The sequence below is a fragment of the Oncorhynchus masou genome, chromosome 12 (genome assembly GCF_036934945.1).
Source record: "Oncorhynchus masou masou isolate Uvic2021 chromosome 12, UVic_Omas_1.1, whole genome shotgun sequence".
NCBI classification, from domain to species: domain Eukaryota; kingdom Metazoa; phylum Chordata; class Actinopteri; order Salmoniformes; family Salmonidae; genus Oncorhynchus; species Oncorhynchus masou.
Window position 1 is genome coordinate 64,838,963 of NC_088223.1, and position 12,387 is coordinate 64,851,349.

General features: G+C 39.8%; 1 long non-coding RNA gene across 1 annotated transcript in view; it reads left to right on the forward strand.

Annotated features, from left to right (window-relative positions):
• The window catches only part of LOC135550662 (uncharacterized), a 33,903-nt gene extending 24,494 nt beyond the window's left edge, over positions 1 to 9,409 (forward strand). Inside the window, exon 3 of the long non-coding RNA XR_010457130.1 lies at positions 8,727 to 9,409. This is a non-coding gene — a long non-coding RNA (uncharacterized LOC135550662). The remainder of the gene's footprint in view (positions 1 to 8,726) is intronic.
• Positions 9,410 to 12,387: the final 2,978 nt, after the last annotated feature.

The window sequence follows — 12,387 nt, forward strand, 5'->3', positions numbered from 1 at the left end:
TATCAAATCATTCAATACAGCAGGCACACCTCATATCAAATCATTCAATACTGCAGGCACACCTCATATCAAATCATTCAATACTGCAGGCACACCTCATATAATTCAATAGTCAATAATTTCTCAATCTTTTTACTACATTTTATTGATTTAATCTTATTCATGGATACTTATGAATATTACATTTTCCCAGAAAAATGCCAAACTTTCATTTTATCAGTTAAGCAGTGATAGCACTAAATGCACTTAAGCATTAATTCCGTATCTTAATACGTGTGTGTGTGTGTGTGTGTGTGTGTGTGTGTGTGTGTGTGTGTGTGTGTGTGTGTGTGTGTGTGTGTGTGTGTGTGTGTGTGTGTGTGTGTGTGTGTGTGTGTGTGTGTGTGTGTGTGTGTGTGTGTGTGTGTGTGTATGTTTATATCTTAAAGTCAATATTTCAATTATGTATGAAGGAATCTGAAAGCATACTTTAATTTCAGCATTCCTATAACTGCTTTATGATTTAAATCTAAATGGATGCAAAAAACGTCCCCTGGAGACACAATTATATTTTAATGACCTCAACCCAGCAAATCTGAAGTTAGGAATAAGAATTACTCTTCTATTGCAAACATTTGTTTTCATTAATTACTCTACTATATTTGCACTGTAAATGATACACTATATGGAATTATAGTACATATTTGTTCGGCACAGAAACATTTTTTACCTATGTAAATAGTTTACCATATGGTTTTCCAAATTGGTTATATTTATTTCCATACATTTTACATAGAGATCTACAAGATGTGTGGAAACTAGGTGATGTTCAAGCAGTTTAATATGTGGTGCTTAAATATTTGTCATGTTTCAAACATGTGTAAATGCTCCTTATATAATCTCAAATTATCGACTTCAATATAATAAAGTCCAGGCCCCAAGTTTCTCTGAAATCCATCCTAATTCGGGGAGACTGAGAAGATTTCAGATAGGATGTAAAATGGGAACACATGATTTGTTGTTATACAAAATCAATCTGAACTTTTGACCAAGACAATACCATTACAAACCCATATAAATTCACCATGATCTGACTGTTAGAAATTCACAATCACAGCCTCATTTTTAAACTTTCTGCTTTTCCCAAGGCAGCTAGCTTTTTTGTAAAAAAACTAATTTCTGCTCAATGACCCACATTAGAAATGCAGTTTCAAAACAATAGATTTTCTCTCTATGCCCCCCCCCCCCCCCCCTCTCTGTCTTTCTCTTTTCTCTCTCTCTCTTACTAATGATGTTTTTTCCTATCTATTCCCCATTTGGTGTTCATAGTGAACAATGCCGATGCCAACTAATCAGTCTCTGTCTGTGCCACAGAGCCCCCAGCACTAGCTGAAAGACTCAGTGCCATGCCCCAATGAATACCAAGCAGCCAGGCACGGTGCGGAGAGCTCCTAGCAGTCAGACACGGCGCAGCGAGTGTAGAGCTGGTGCCCACAAAACAGCCAGACAGTTTTATTAGGATGTGTCTGACACGCAGCAAAGTCTGGCAGTCAGGGAGGCAGCTAGCGCTCGCAGGAAGCCCACTGATAAAATGGTCAATGCATCAATGCATTTCGCTACACTCGCAATAACATCTGCTAACCATGTGTATGTGACCAATAAAATTTGATTTGATTTGATGCAGTGCTAGACTGCTAGCTCCCCTAAAACGAACAAAGCAGGCTGGCTGCTCTGCTCAGCCCATATCGTCATCTGAAGGAAGCAATAAATATTACATTCACATCATCTCAGCAACCCTCGGGGCTTTAGCCTCTAACACTGTTCAATACGGAATAGCCTAGACAAACTATTTTACAATGAGAAACTGGTCCAAATTATATGGATTTATTTTGCATTGAAATGCAGTGAAGTAGCCTACGTGGCTGAGTCTGAAGGGAAAATACTACAATATGGAGAGAATCCCGAAATAGTGTAAAAGAGAATTCTGGATATTACTTTTGTGAATTATAACTTTGGTTCTCTTCTTCCTGTGTTGAGTGGATTCTACAACATGAGAGGAGGAATAGACAGACACATTGCAATAAATGAATAGCTCAAACATGTCCGGTTTCGGAGATGTAGTGTAAAATCCATGTAAATTGAGAGACAATTCACAATTCAAACAATTAACTCTCCCTCCCTCTTCTAAAGGGTGTGTTGATATGGTAAAGGTTGATGAACTCTGATAGAAAACTGTTTGTATAGTCTGCAGAAAGAAAATGAACAAAGATAACAAGACATTGAAAATAAGCAAGGAAAAACAGTGCCTACCAATAAAAAAACAAAGACTAATCTTGTGGAACTTTGTGTATTATTACACATCGGCAACGAATCATCCAATTGTTTTCTCATATTTATTTCAATAATTTATGCCAAAAAATGCAATATCCTAATTCATTAATTTCAAACAAAGACCGACAAGGTACAGTAGGACAGATGCTATTACTATGATCTGCCTCTTGTCTGAAGCTGGTTTTGACTTCATATCATGAGATTATATCTTGAACCACTGTGGAGGTGGGTCCTCAGGTTAAAGACGTAGTAAGAGATAAACATACTGTCTTGTCATTTCCCCCATTGATCATCAGCAACAGTAGTTCTATATTTCATTATGACGTCATGTATCAAAATCCCCTCTTGCCATTTTGCCATATAGAGTAATTAAACCATATTACATGTTGGCTATATGGATTGGAATTGGATGTATTAGGAGAAAAATATTTGTGCGTTCAGTGTGACATTTTATACAGCATTCAGACTCTGTGGCTCAGACAAAAATGTGCTTGATTGATACTGCAACCAGCCGTGGATTAACCCAGGCTCCAGATGATTCTAGATTAAAGTCCATTCGCCAACGGACCCGGGGTGTGTAAAGATTGCATTCAATTCTAAAAGAGGTGTGTGTGCGTGCATCCGCACACCCGCCAGATGGGCCGGACCATCGTTTAATGGTGGCGGGCTGGTTGAAATTGACAAAATCATAAAAATATATGCAATGCCTTGAGAAAGTATTCACACCCCTTGACTTATTCCACATTTTGTTGTGTTAAAGCCTGAATTCAACATTTATGAAAAAAACTACACACAATTCCCCAAAATGACAAAGTGAAAACATGTTTTTAGAAACATGTGAGCTGTGAGTCTTTCTGCGTACGTCTCTAAGAGCTTTGCAAACATGGATTGTACATTTTCAAAATTCTTCAAGCTTTGTCAAATTGGTTGTTGATCATTGCTAGACAACCATTTTCAAGTTATGCTATATATTTTCAAAGCAGATTTATGTCAAAACTGTAACTCGGCCACTCAGGAACATTCACTGTCTTCTTGGCAAGCAACCCCAATGTAGATTTTGCCTTGTGTTTTAGGTTATTGTCCTGCTGAAAGGTGAATTCACCTCCCAGTGTTTGGTGGAAAGCAGACTGAACCAGATTTTCCTCTAGGATTTTGCCTGTGCTTAGCTCCATTCAGTTTATTTTTTATCCTGAAAAACTCCCCAGTCCTTAATGACTACAAGCATACCCATAACATGATGCAGCCACAACTATGCTTGACAATATGGAGAGGGGTACTCAGTAGTGTGTTGTATTGGATTTGCCCCAAACATAACACTTTGTATTCACAATAAAAAGTTAATTTCTTTGCCACATTTTTTGCAGCATTACTTTAGTGCCTTGTTGCAAACAGGATGCATGTTGTAGAATATGTTTTATTCTGTACAGGCTTCCTTCTTTTCACTCAGTTAGGTGGGTATTGTGGAGTAACTACAAAGTTATTGATCCATCCTCAGTTTTCTCCTATCACAGCCATTCAACTCTGTTTTAAAGTCACAATTGGCATGGTGAAATTCTTGAATGGTTTCCTTCCTCTCTGGCAACTGAGTTAGGAAGGACTCCTGTTTCTTTGTAGGGACTGGATGTATTGATACATCAGCCAAAGTGTAATTAATAACTTCACCATGCACAAAGAGATATTAAAATTTATTTTTACCCATCTACCTATAGGTGACCTTCTTTGCGAGGCAGTAGAAAACCTCCCTGGTCTTTGTGGTTGAATCTGTGTTTGAAATTCACTGCTCAACTGAGGGACCTTACAGATAATGTGTTGGGTACAGAGATGTTAAACAAAAATCATGTTCAACACTTATTGCACACAAAGTGAGTCCATGCAACTTGTTAAACACATTCTTTACTCCTGAACTTATTTAAGATCACCATAACAAAGGGGTTGAATACTTATTGACTCAACACATTTCAGCTTTTATTTTTCTATTATTTTGTTTTAAAAAATAAATTAAAAAAACATTCCACTATGACATTATGGGGTATTGTGTGTCTGCCAATGACAAAAATATAAATGTACCCATTTTAAATTCAGGCTGTAAGACAAAATGTGGGGAAAAAGTCAAGGGGTGTGAATACTTTCTGAAGGCACTGTTTTTTTAATGACTTTTGCGCTCTTTATATGTTTTTCTAATGATCTATTTTGATGCATTTGGCTGACCAGTGGGCAACAGCCAGCCCGGTTTTCTGATTGGCTCAGTTGAGGTGGCGCAAATTCACATTCAAAGTCAAACACTCATCATTAATGAGTGAGACCCGCTCTGACTCTGTCAGAGAAAGGCACACTGACACAGATCATGCCTACTACTGAGATGGTTTGAGATGAGTTGGACCGAGGAGTGAAGGAATAGCAGCCAACAAGTGCTCAGCTTATGTTTGTGTGGGTTTTAATGTCATCACTATTATTCTACAATGTAGAAAATAGTAAAAATAAAGAAAAACCCTTGAATGAGTCGGTGTGTCCAAACATTTGACTGGTACTGTATACATGTAATTTTATTTATCATTTCTACTAATTCTTAAAAAAAAAAGATCTGCGTTGTTGGGAAAGGCCCTTAAGTAAGCATTTCACTGTTAGTCTGCAGCGTTTGTTTATGAAATGACAAATACATTTGTTGAGATTTTCAAATTGTATAGGCAGGACTTTCCAGCCTTCAGTGGTTATCTCCCGCTTATTATATTCTCTGAAAGGCCTGTCACTTCTTGACGTAAATGTATTCGCAGCCACTTAAACTTGTCCCGGCATCATTCTTTGAAAAAACACGGAAGGTTGTATTTTAAATTCATTAGAAGAAAACAGAGGGCGACAGAGATTGCCAGTTCCTTAACTTAAGTTCCTTAACCTCGATCTAAGTAGCATAATAAAAAATCCCCATCAAACCTCATTCATTTAAGCCAGGGATTATCAGGGCTGTGTCTCAATCCACCGCATTCGCTTATGGCAGCTTTCCGCATCTGCGGTGGAAGGCGGCCCGAGCTACAGTTGTATTGGTCAGACCTTGAGACGTCCCGAAAATCGGTATTTTCACGAAAATGTCTGTAGCATCCGAATGGTTAAGCCTACAAACTATTATGACCACTCTATGGAACGCGATGGTGTTCTCCGTTTTCCTGTACGAACCCCACAAGTGTCAGGTAACTTGTCTGAAGGAAACCCATACAAACAAATTGAAAAATGGAGGTAGTTTTGTGTAATCTAAAATAAGGGGTTAAATATGTGTCAAAAAATATATATATATCAAAACCTTATTCCTTATTATTTATTTTATGACTCTCTTTTTTCAATTTATGAATGTGTTATTCAGTGTGTTTCTATGGGCTATTGTAGTAAAGGCCAAATTCAACATTTAATCAAATAATATATATTTTTTTATAGCTAAATGGGTCCTAAATTCTAAATCAAATAGCTAGATGATCCATGGTATGACCATCTTAAAACAATTCCGTATGTTAGCTTTGTATTTTATGAATGTTTTGAGTGACCAGTGTAATTTCTCACAAAAAGATGAGCATGCCATTGGACATTCCTGATGCACCTGGTAAAAAGAACAAGCACACAACATAAGATGTTTCTGGAAATATATATACATGTTTGAATAACTAACTTACTTATATTTACCAACGTGGTAGTAAAGATTAATAAATGGTGAGCAAATGGTTTGTAAATGCCTTAGAAAAACCTTATAAATGAGTTTATTATGGACACTTAAAATAGAGTGTTAACCTAGGATATTGCTGTGCCCAGCACAGGCAGTGTGATCCCCGGGTCTTCTGGTCCCAGTGATGCTCGTCTTAGAACATTGTATTTGTCTTAAACATGAGCTGGTTAAAAAAGGAGGAACATGTTTCATGGATCACTGGTACAGTAAAAGTTGAGATGCTGTACTATAGTTAGCTATGTTATGTGTCAGTAGCATAACTGCCTTTGTGTGTAAGTCACGGTGATGTGGGCTGGTGTGGCTGAAATGCCAGGGCAGATTTGTCCATGTGTGTGTGTGTGTGTGTGTGATGCTCAGCGCTTCCCATTTGTGTGTGATAAAATGTAATAAGGGCAGATTAAAGGCCGGCTCGCACATTTCAAATGGACAGAGATGACACAGAAATTTGATGGATTTAAAGGGATTTTTTTGTTTTGTTTTCTGCCATTGATTGTCAGGCATTGTTGTGCCTTGTGCGTTGCAGCTCAGCAGATCTCTTACCTCAGGTAGATGGGGGAGCAGCAGGTGTGTGAGAGATCGTGGGGGGGGGGGGGGGGGGGTCTGACTATGTCTGTGTTTCCAGACACTGCGGCAGGAGGCCAGACAGTCACCTGAAAACACACAAATGGCAACTTTCGTTTCCCGAAAAAGCCATCCAAATTCAAATGTCATTTTCTATTTTAATCTAATTTAGGGGAATGTAGAGCTTTAGACCAGGGCTTCCCAACCCTCTCCTGCCTCCCAGACATTTCACATTTTGGTTTTAACACTTAACTGGCACAACGTGATTCATTTATTCAACTAATCATTAATCCTTTGACTAATTGAATCAGGTGTGCCAGTTTAGGGTTAAAACAAAAAAATAAGGAGATGGTTCGGAAACCCTGATTTAGACAATATACGTGCAGCACTTTACACCAATGTTTCCCGTACTCATACCTCGGACCTCCAAGAGGTGCACATATTGGGATTTTCCCTAGCACTACACAGATTATTCAAATAACTCATTATCAAGCTTAGTGCCGGGGCAAAAAACAAAATGTTGCACCCAGGGGGAGGGGGGGGGGGGGGGCAGGACCGAGTTTAGAAAACTCTGCTTTAGACAATACAACCACGGCACCAAAATATACAGGGCCAAGTTTTCCCGTTTATGCTCAGGGCAGCAATGCCCAGGGATACACTTCACTGCAGTAAGTTGAACAGTGGAAGGACAGTATCTACCTCTTCCTGACCTGAGACATCGTTTCAACCATAGGTATGAGGATGGAGTATAGAGACACTGATGTCTTGACAGTGCATGACCATTAGCATGTCCACTGGTATGCACTTTGTGTGTAGTGCCTAAGTATGTGTGTGTGTTTTGTATGTGTACTGCATGTGTGAGTGCATGTCTATGTGCGTGTCATGTGCATTCTATCTGTGTACGTGCATTCTAACGGCCCATGATGGTGTTCTAGCTGAGTACTACTCCCTCCCTCTTCCACCCCTCTCCATTCCCCCGTTCCTCCCTCCCTCCTCCCCACATCCACGGTTACCTCCCGTCTCACTCTGATCTGCAAATCACTTATTCGTAGTCGTTGCCACGGAAACGTGGTATCTTGCTGCCAGCTTGCTGGAGTTATTGAACCGCAACTGCCTGGGATAATTAGGATCTGTCTTGCAGGTTGGGTTTCAACTGGCTGGGACTTGAATGTGACCTACAGCTGGCCTGGCTGTGTCGCCACAGGCAAATGCTTTTAACCCATTGGTTGGTTGGCCAACAGCTACTTGGACCAATTAATGAATGTATCTTTTACCTGGCAAGGACATGCCCAGTCAGAGACTGTAGACCTAGTCACAGAGACTGCACACAGACCTGCACAAACACATTTACACACACACTCAAATACTGCATACTGGCTCCCTTGTGTCACTGCTGAAAGCGATCATGACAGAGGAAATTCTTTGTGTGTCCTCGAGTGCACTGCACTGCCCAACCAATGCATAGGTGGTCACATGGACCCAATCTGTGTAGTCATATTTCACACTGAGTGGTTATGATGTGAATTACTATGCCTGGATGTTGTGACTCAGATATATGCATTCCCAGAATGGTCCTGTAATGTTTCTCCTCTAATCATTGTTAACATGATTAACATCCTTTTTCCCTTGTAATTTTATGCTCTCACTAATTACCCCCCCCCTTCTCTCTATGTGTCTGCTCACACACAGGTAAGACCAAATCACAGTCACTGTACCACTGGGGTCTGCCATTTGCCATCTCCAAATCTGTTACATTTGGAGAAATGAATCTCTGTGTTTTTATTTAAGTTTTTCCTGTTTTGGTACACATGGTGAATTGGCTCGCCATGAGTCAGTAGAAATGTCAGGCGTGCTGGCTGCTTCTCTAACTGACAGACAGATAGCCTGGAGCTGGGTAATTAGCCAGAGTCGTTTGGGGCTAGCTGGTAGCACTGCTCTGCAGATCTAGATTCCCACTGTGCAGAGGGAGACACCATACAACCTTTCAGTCTGTCCTGTCCCACTGTAGTCACTTAAAACACTGGTGTATGTCCCTCCCCCTTTTTGTCTCTCTCCCTCTTTCTATTTTTTCTCATTTCTCTTTCTCCATCTGCCTCTATTTCCCTCTCACTCTCTTTTTCTCTCTCTGCCTCCCTCTCTCTTTCCCCAGACCGAAGAGGAGGAGGAGGTAGCGGAGGTGTAGGGGAGGGGGTGGCAGAAGGGAGGCTGTTCCTCAGACGGCGCAGAGCGCTCTCTTCTCGTCTCCCCTCATCATTGGTATGCAGTGACTGTTCCCCAGGCGACAGGGCCACTGGGTTGGGGCTAAACTGACTGCAGGAGAGTCAGGTCTACAAAGTAAATGAGAGGAGAGCAAGACAGCAGGTAAGGGTAATGAGAACAGGCAGAGAGAGGGAGGGAGGAGGACAAGAGAAAGGCGGAAGGGAAGCTAGATGTCCCAAGGGGCTTTTGGGGTGAGGCACCGCCTGACCCCTCACACTCCGTACACTGTCCAGGCCCACACACATACACACACACATATTAATGCTTAAACTCCTGACCAGATACATTATGTTCAAGTGCACATCATGTATCCAAAAAACAATAACATATCAGTTAGGCTAATGTTTTTTTTGTAAGAGCTTTTATGACTATATAGTGATAATGTAATGTTTCTTGAGATGCGTGCATATGATTTCCTCAAATATTTGTATTTTATTATGTTATTCCATAAAACATGAATCTATAAAAATATATTTGAATATATTTGTAATGAAAGCAAATGATGGAATGCAAATAGTGTAAAATGTCATTACAAATTTAAAGAAGTGTGAAAATAAACTGATGAATATTACACGTCTGTCTTTTATTTCTAAGGATCCCTACAGCCTACAAGATAAGTTAAACCCAGGTGATATATAAGAAACCCCACATAGTGTTGTAACAATTTGATTTCCACTTCTCTAGTAAAGTTTTTATTCCCTGCTCATGTATTGGTTGAGTAGGCATTGGTTGGTGGAGGTGAATTAGCAACAAATATACTAGGTTCACTGTGTGTATATGTATATATATATATATATATATATATATATATATATATATATATATATATATATATATATATATATCATAGCCAGACTGTGCTTGGGGAGCACTGGGGCCATACTGCATATATCATCCATCATTGGTCCAGGGGCTGCTGGTAAGGCAGCAGACAGCTCCTCGGCATTGACGACGGGAGCTGCATCCTAATTCTCCAACTCGGATCGCTCGGAACACTCACTCTCTACGCTCCTCCCCCGCCACCCAGGACGGAAAATCGTTAACCCTGCAATCTGGGAACAAAGCACAGAGCTTAGCCAGTCCACCAGAGCCTGCTGCTAGCGTCATCTCTATTACTCCTCATATTTAACAATGTCTTACAGATCACACACTCAATGAGAATTGTGTTGTTACTGAGGTGAAAGATAAGCATTTTAAAATCAGTAATAATGTGAAGCCATGGTCATAAACGTTCTTTAGATGGATTATTATTATTATACTGTATTGCAGAAGTCATAAACTTCCAATTGTTAATAACATGCATATAGTCCAGATGTTCAAAGATGTTCAACTGATTTCCCAGCGATAGAAAAACAGCCTGCAGAAGTGCTCTGTTAACTCTCTCTCACCCACCAGACGCTATTCAGCAATTTAGGGCCCTCTTTATACAAAGTTGTACAGTTCATTTGCCTTGGTATAGTATTCCTATACATGCAAGACAAGGGCCTTCTATGTATTACAAGACAAAAAAGGCAAACCTATGTTTACATTTATAGGCTACACACTTCAATGTGTCATGAACATGTCACATCGTGAGATTAATCAAAATCATTCATGAATACCATGAAATCTCAAAAATGTATCATACTGTAAAAGTTCTGAAGCAGTTTGTTATAATTCATCTACCTCACAAAGTATGCGTGTAACATTAATGACATTATACAGTTCTTCTTCTTCAGGCTGTTTATACCTTTTTATGAATAATTGTTTAATTTCTTTGTTAAACAATTTCCATTTGAATTCTCCTCCCTGGCTCTCCACTGAGGATGGTGGACTCTTTAATTCCTTTGCTCGTGGTGGGTGAGAGAGAGTTAACAGAGCACTTCTGCAGGCTGTTTTTCTATCGCTGGAAAATCAGTTGAACCACAGCTCTGAAATGTTGTTCTGAACTCAAAAGACCCTCCTGAACTAGCAGGCTGGGGAATAAAATCCTGCTCCACACAAAGGCCACTTTGATTTCTGATGAGTAAAACAAACACCCTGCTTGTACATGTTATCAGAATCTGCTGACTGTTCTCTTATAGTTTTGCCCCCAAGGGATCTCACATAAAAAAACAAGACATCAACCGCATATGGCCAAACACAATCTTCTCACTGTTAGGAAAGGGGGATGCCTAGCCAGTTGTACAACTGAATGCCTTCAACTGAAATGTGTCTTCCGCATTTAACCCGACCCCTCTGAATCAGAGAGGTGCGGGGGGCAAATTACACTTGAAAAATAAATTTTACTCAACCAAAGCAAACAACTGTCAGAGGGATAAGTGTGTGTGTGCGTGAGTGCTCACAAGCAAACACATTCAAAGTACGTTAACAGTACCAACACCTGGTCTATTCATAGACTTCAACTGCAATGTTGTATGAACATTTTACCTTTGACTTTGCATATCATAATTCAATGGAGTTCATGTTGACAATTCATATTGAAACTATATTTTAAACCCCCAGGACTACTGCACCCCACATATTTGGTCCCTGGGATCATCAACTAAAGACAATTACTATTTAAAGAGCTATAAACACACAGAATTGGAGAAATAGGCTTTATCAAACAAAGACCTTCATGTGCCTCATTTGCACCAAAGCCATAGACACAGAGCCTTTAGATTCATTGTTATTTTGCAGAAGAAAAGAAACTGCAACTCAGCTCACATAACAATGATGGTGGACAAGGCTTGCCGCGCACCACAGCCAGGCTTGTATATGTGTGAGTGTATTTGATGTACTCTTGCCATGCACTGTGAGCAGCAGCTTGTAGGAGCAGAATAGTTGGATATACAGATGTCTCTGTCCTTCACAGGCTCACAAGTTCTACTGTACACCCAATCTGTGCTACTGGAGACAAGACACAACAGCAGTACTGTACACACAATATCAGACAGAGACATACTGTAAGGTTCAGAGCAGATACTTACTGTAGGCTATAGCAGTGTTTTGTTATACCAAGCGCTTGTGCTGGAGAGACTGGATGTAGATTGATATATATGACGATGCATTGAAGTGCTTTTTAGTGATGCCTTGACACATCATGGTTCATGTTCTGAACAAAAGGCCTAAGCCTAATTCCCTAAAAGACAACCTATGGTGATAGATGCATTAGTGGATAAGGGGGTATAAATGGCAGGGAAATGGGTTAGTGGACAGAGGGTTAATTCACTGTTGAAAATATATCAGGCTAATAACTTCGGAAATGAGAAAGTTGGGATCTTCCAAATTTGTAGTGATCAATACAGTAGGGTTTTGGTGCAGTGCGCTATGTAGAATGTTCCCTCTTAAAAAGAGCTCTGGCGCCATCTTCTACAAGTTAAGTACACTGCACTCTGTTTTGACCAACTATTGGCATTTGAATACCACACAATGGACACAATTACCTGATCAATGTTCTTTTTTAAATATTTTTTTAATATTTTTTTTACAAAATTGTATATAACCCCAAATATATAAGATGAGCATTCATTAATTTAACCTTTATTTATACAGGCTAATCTCATTGAGAAGTATATGGGGGAAATGGT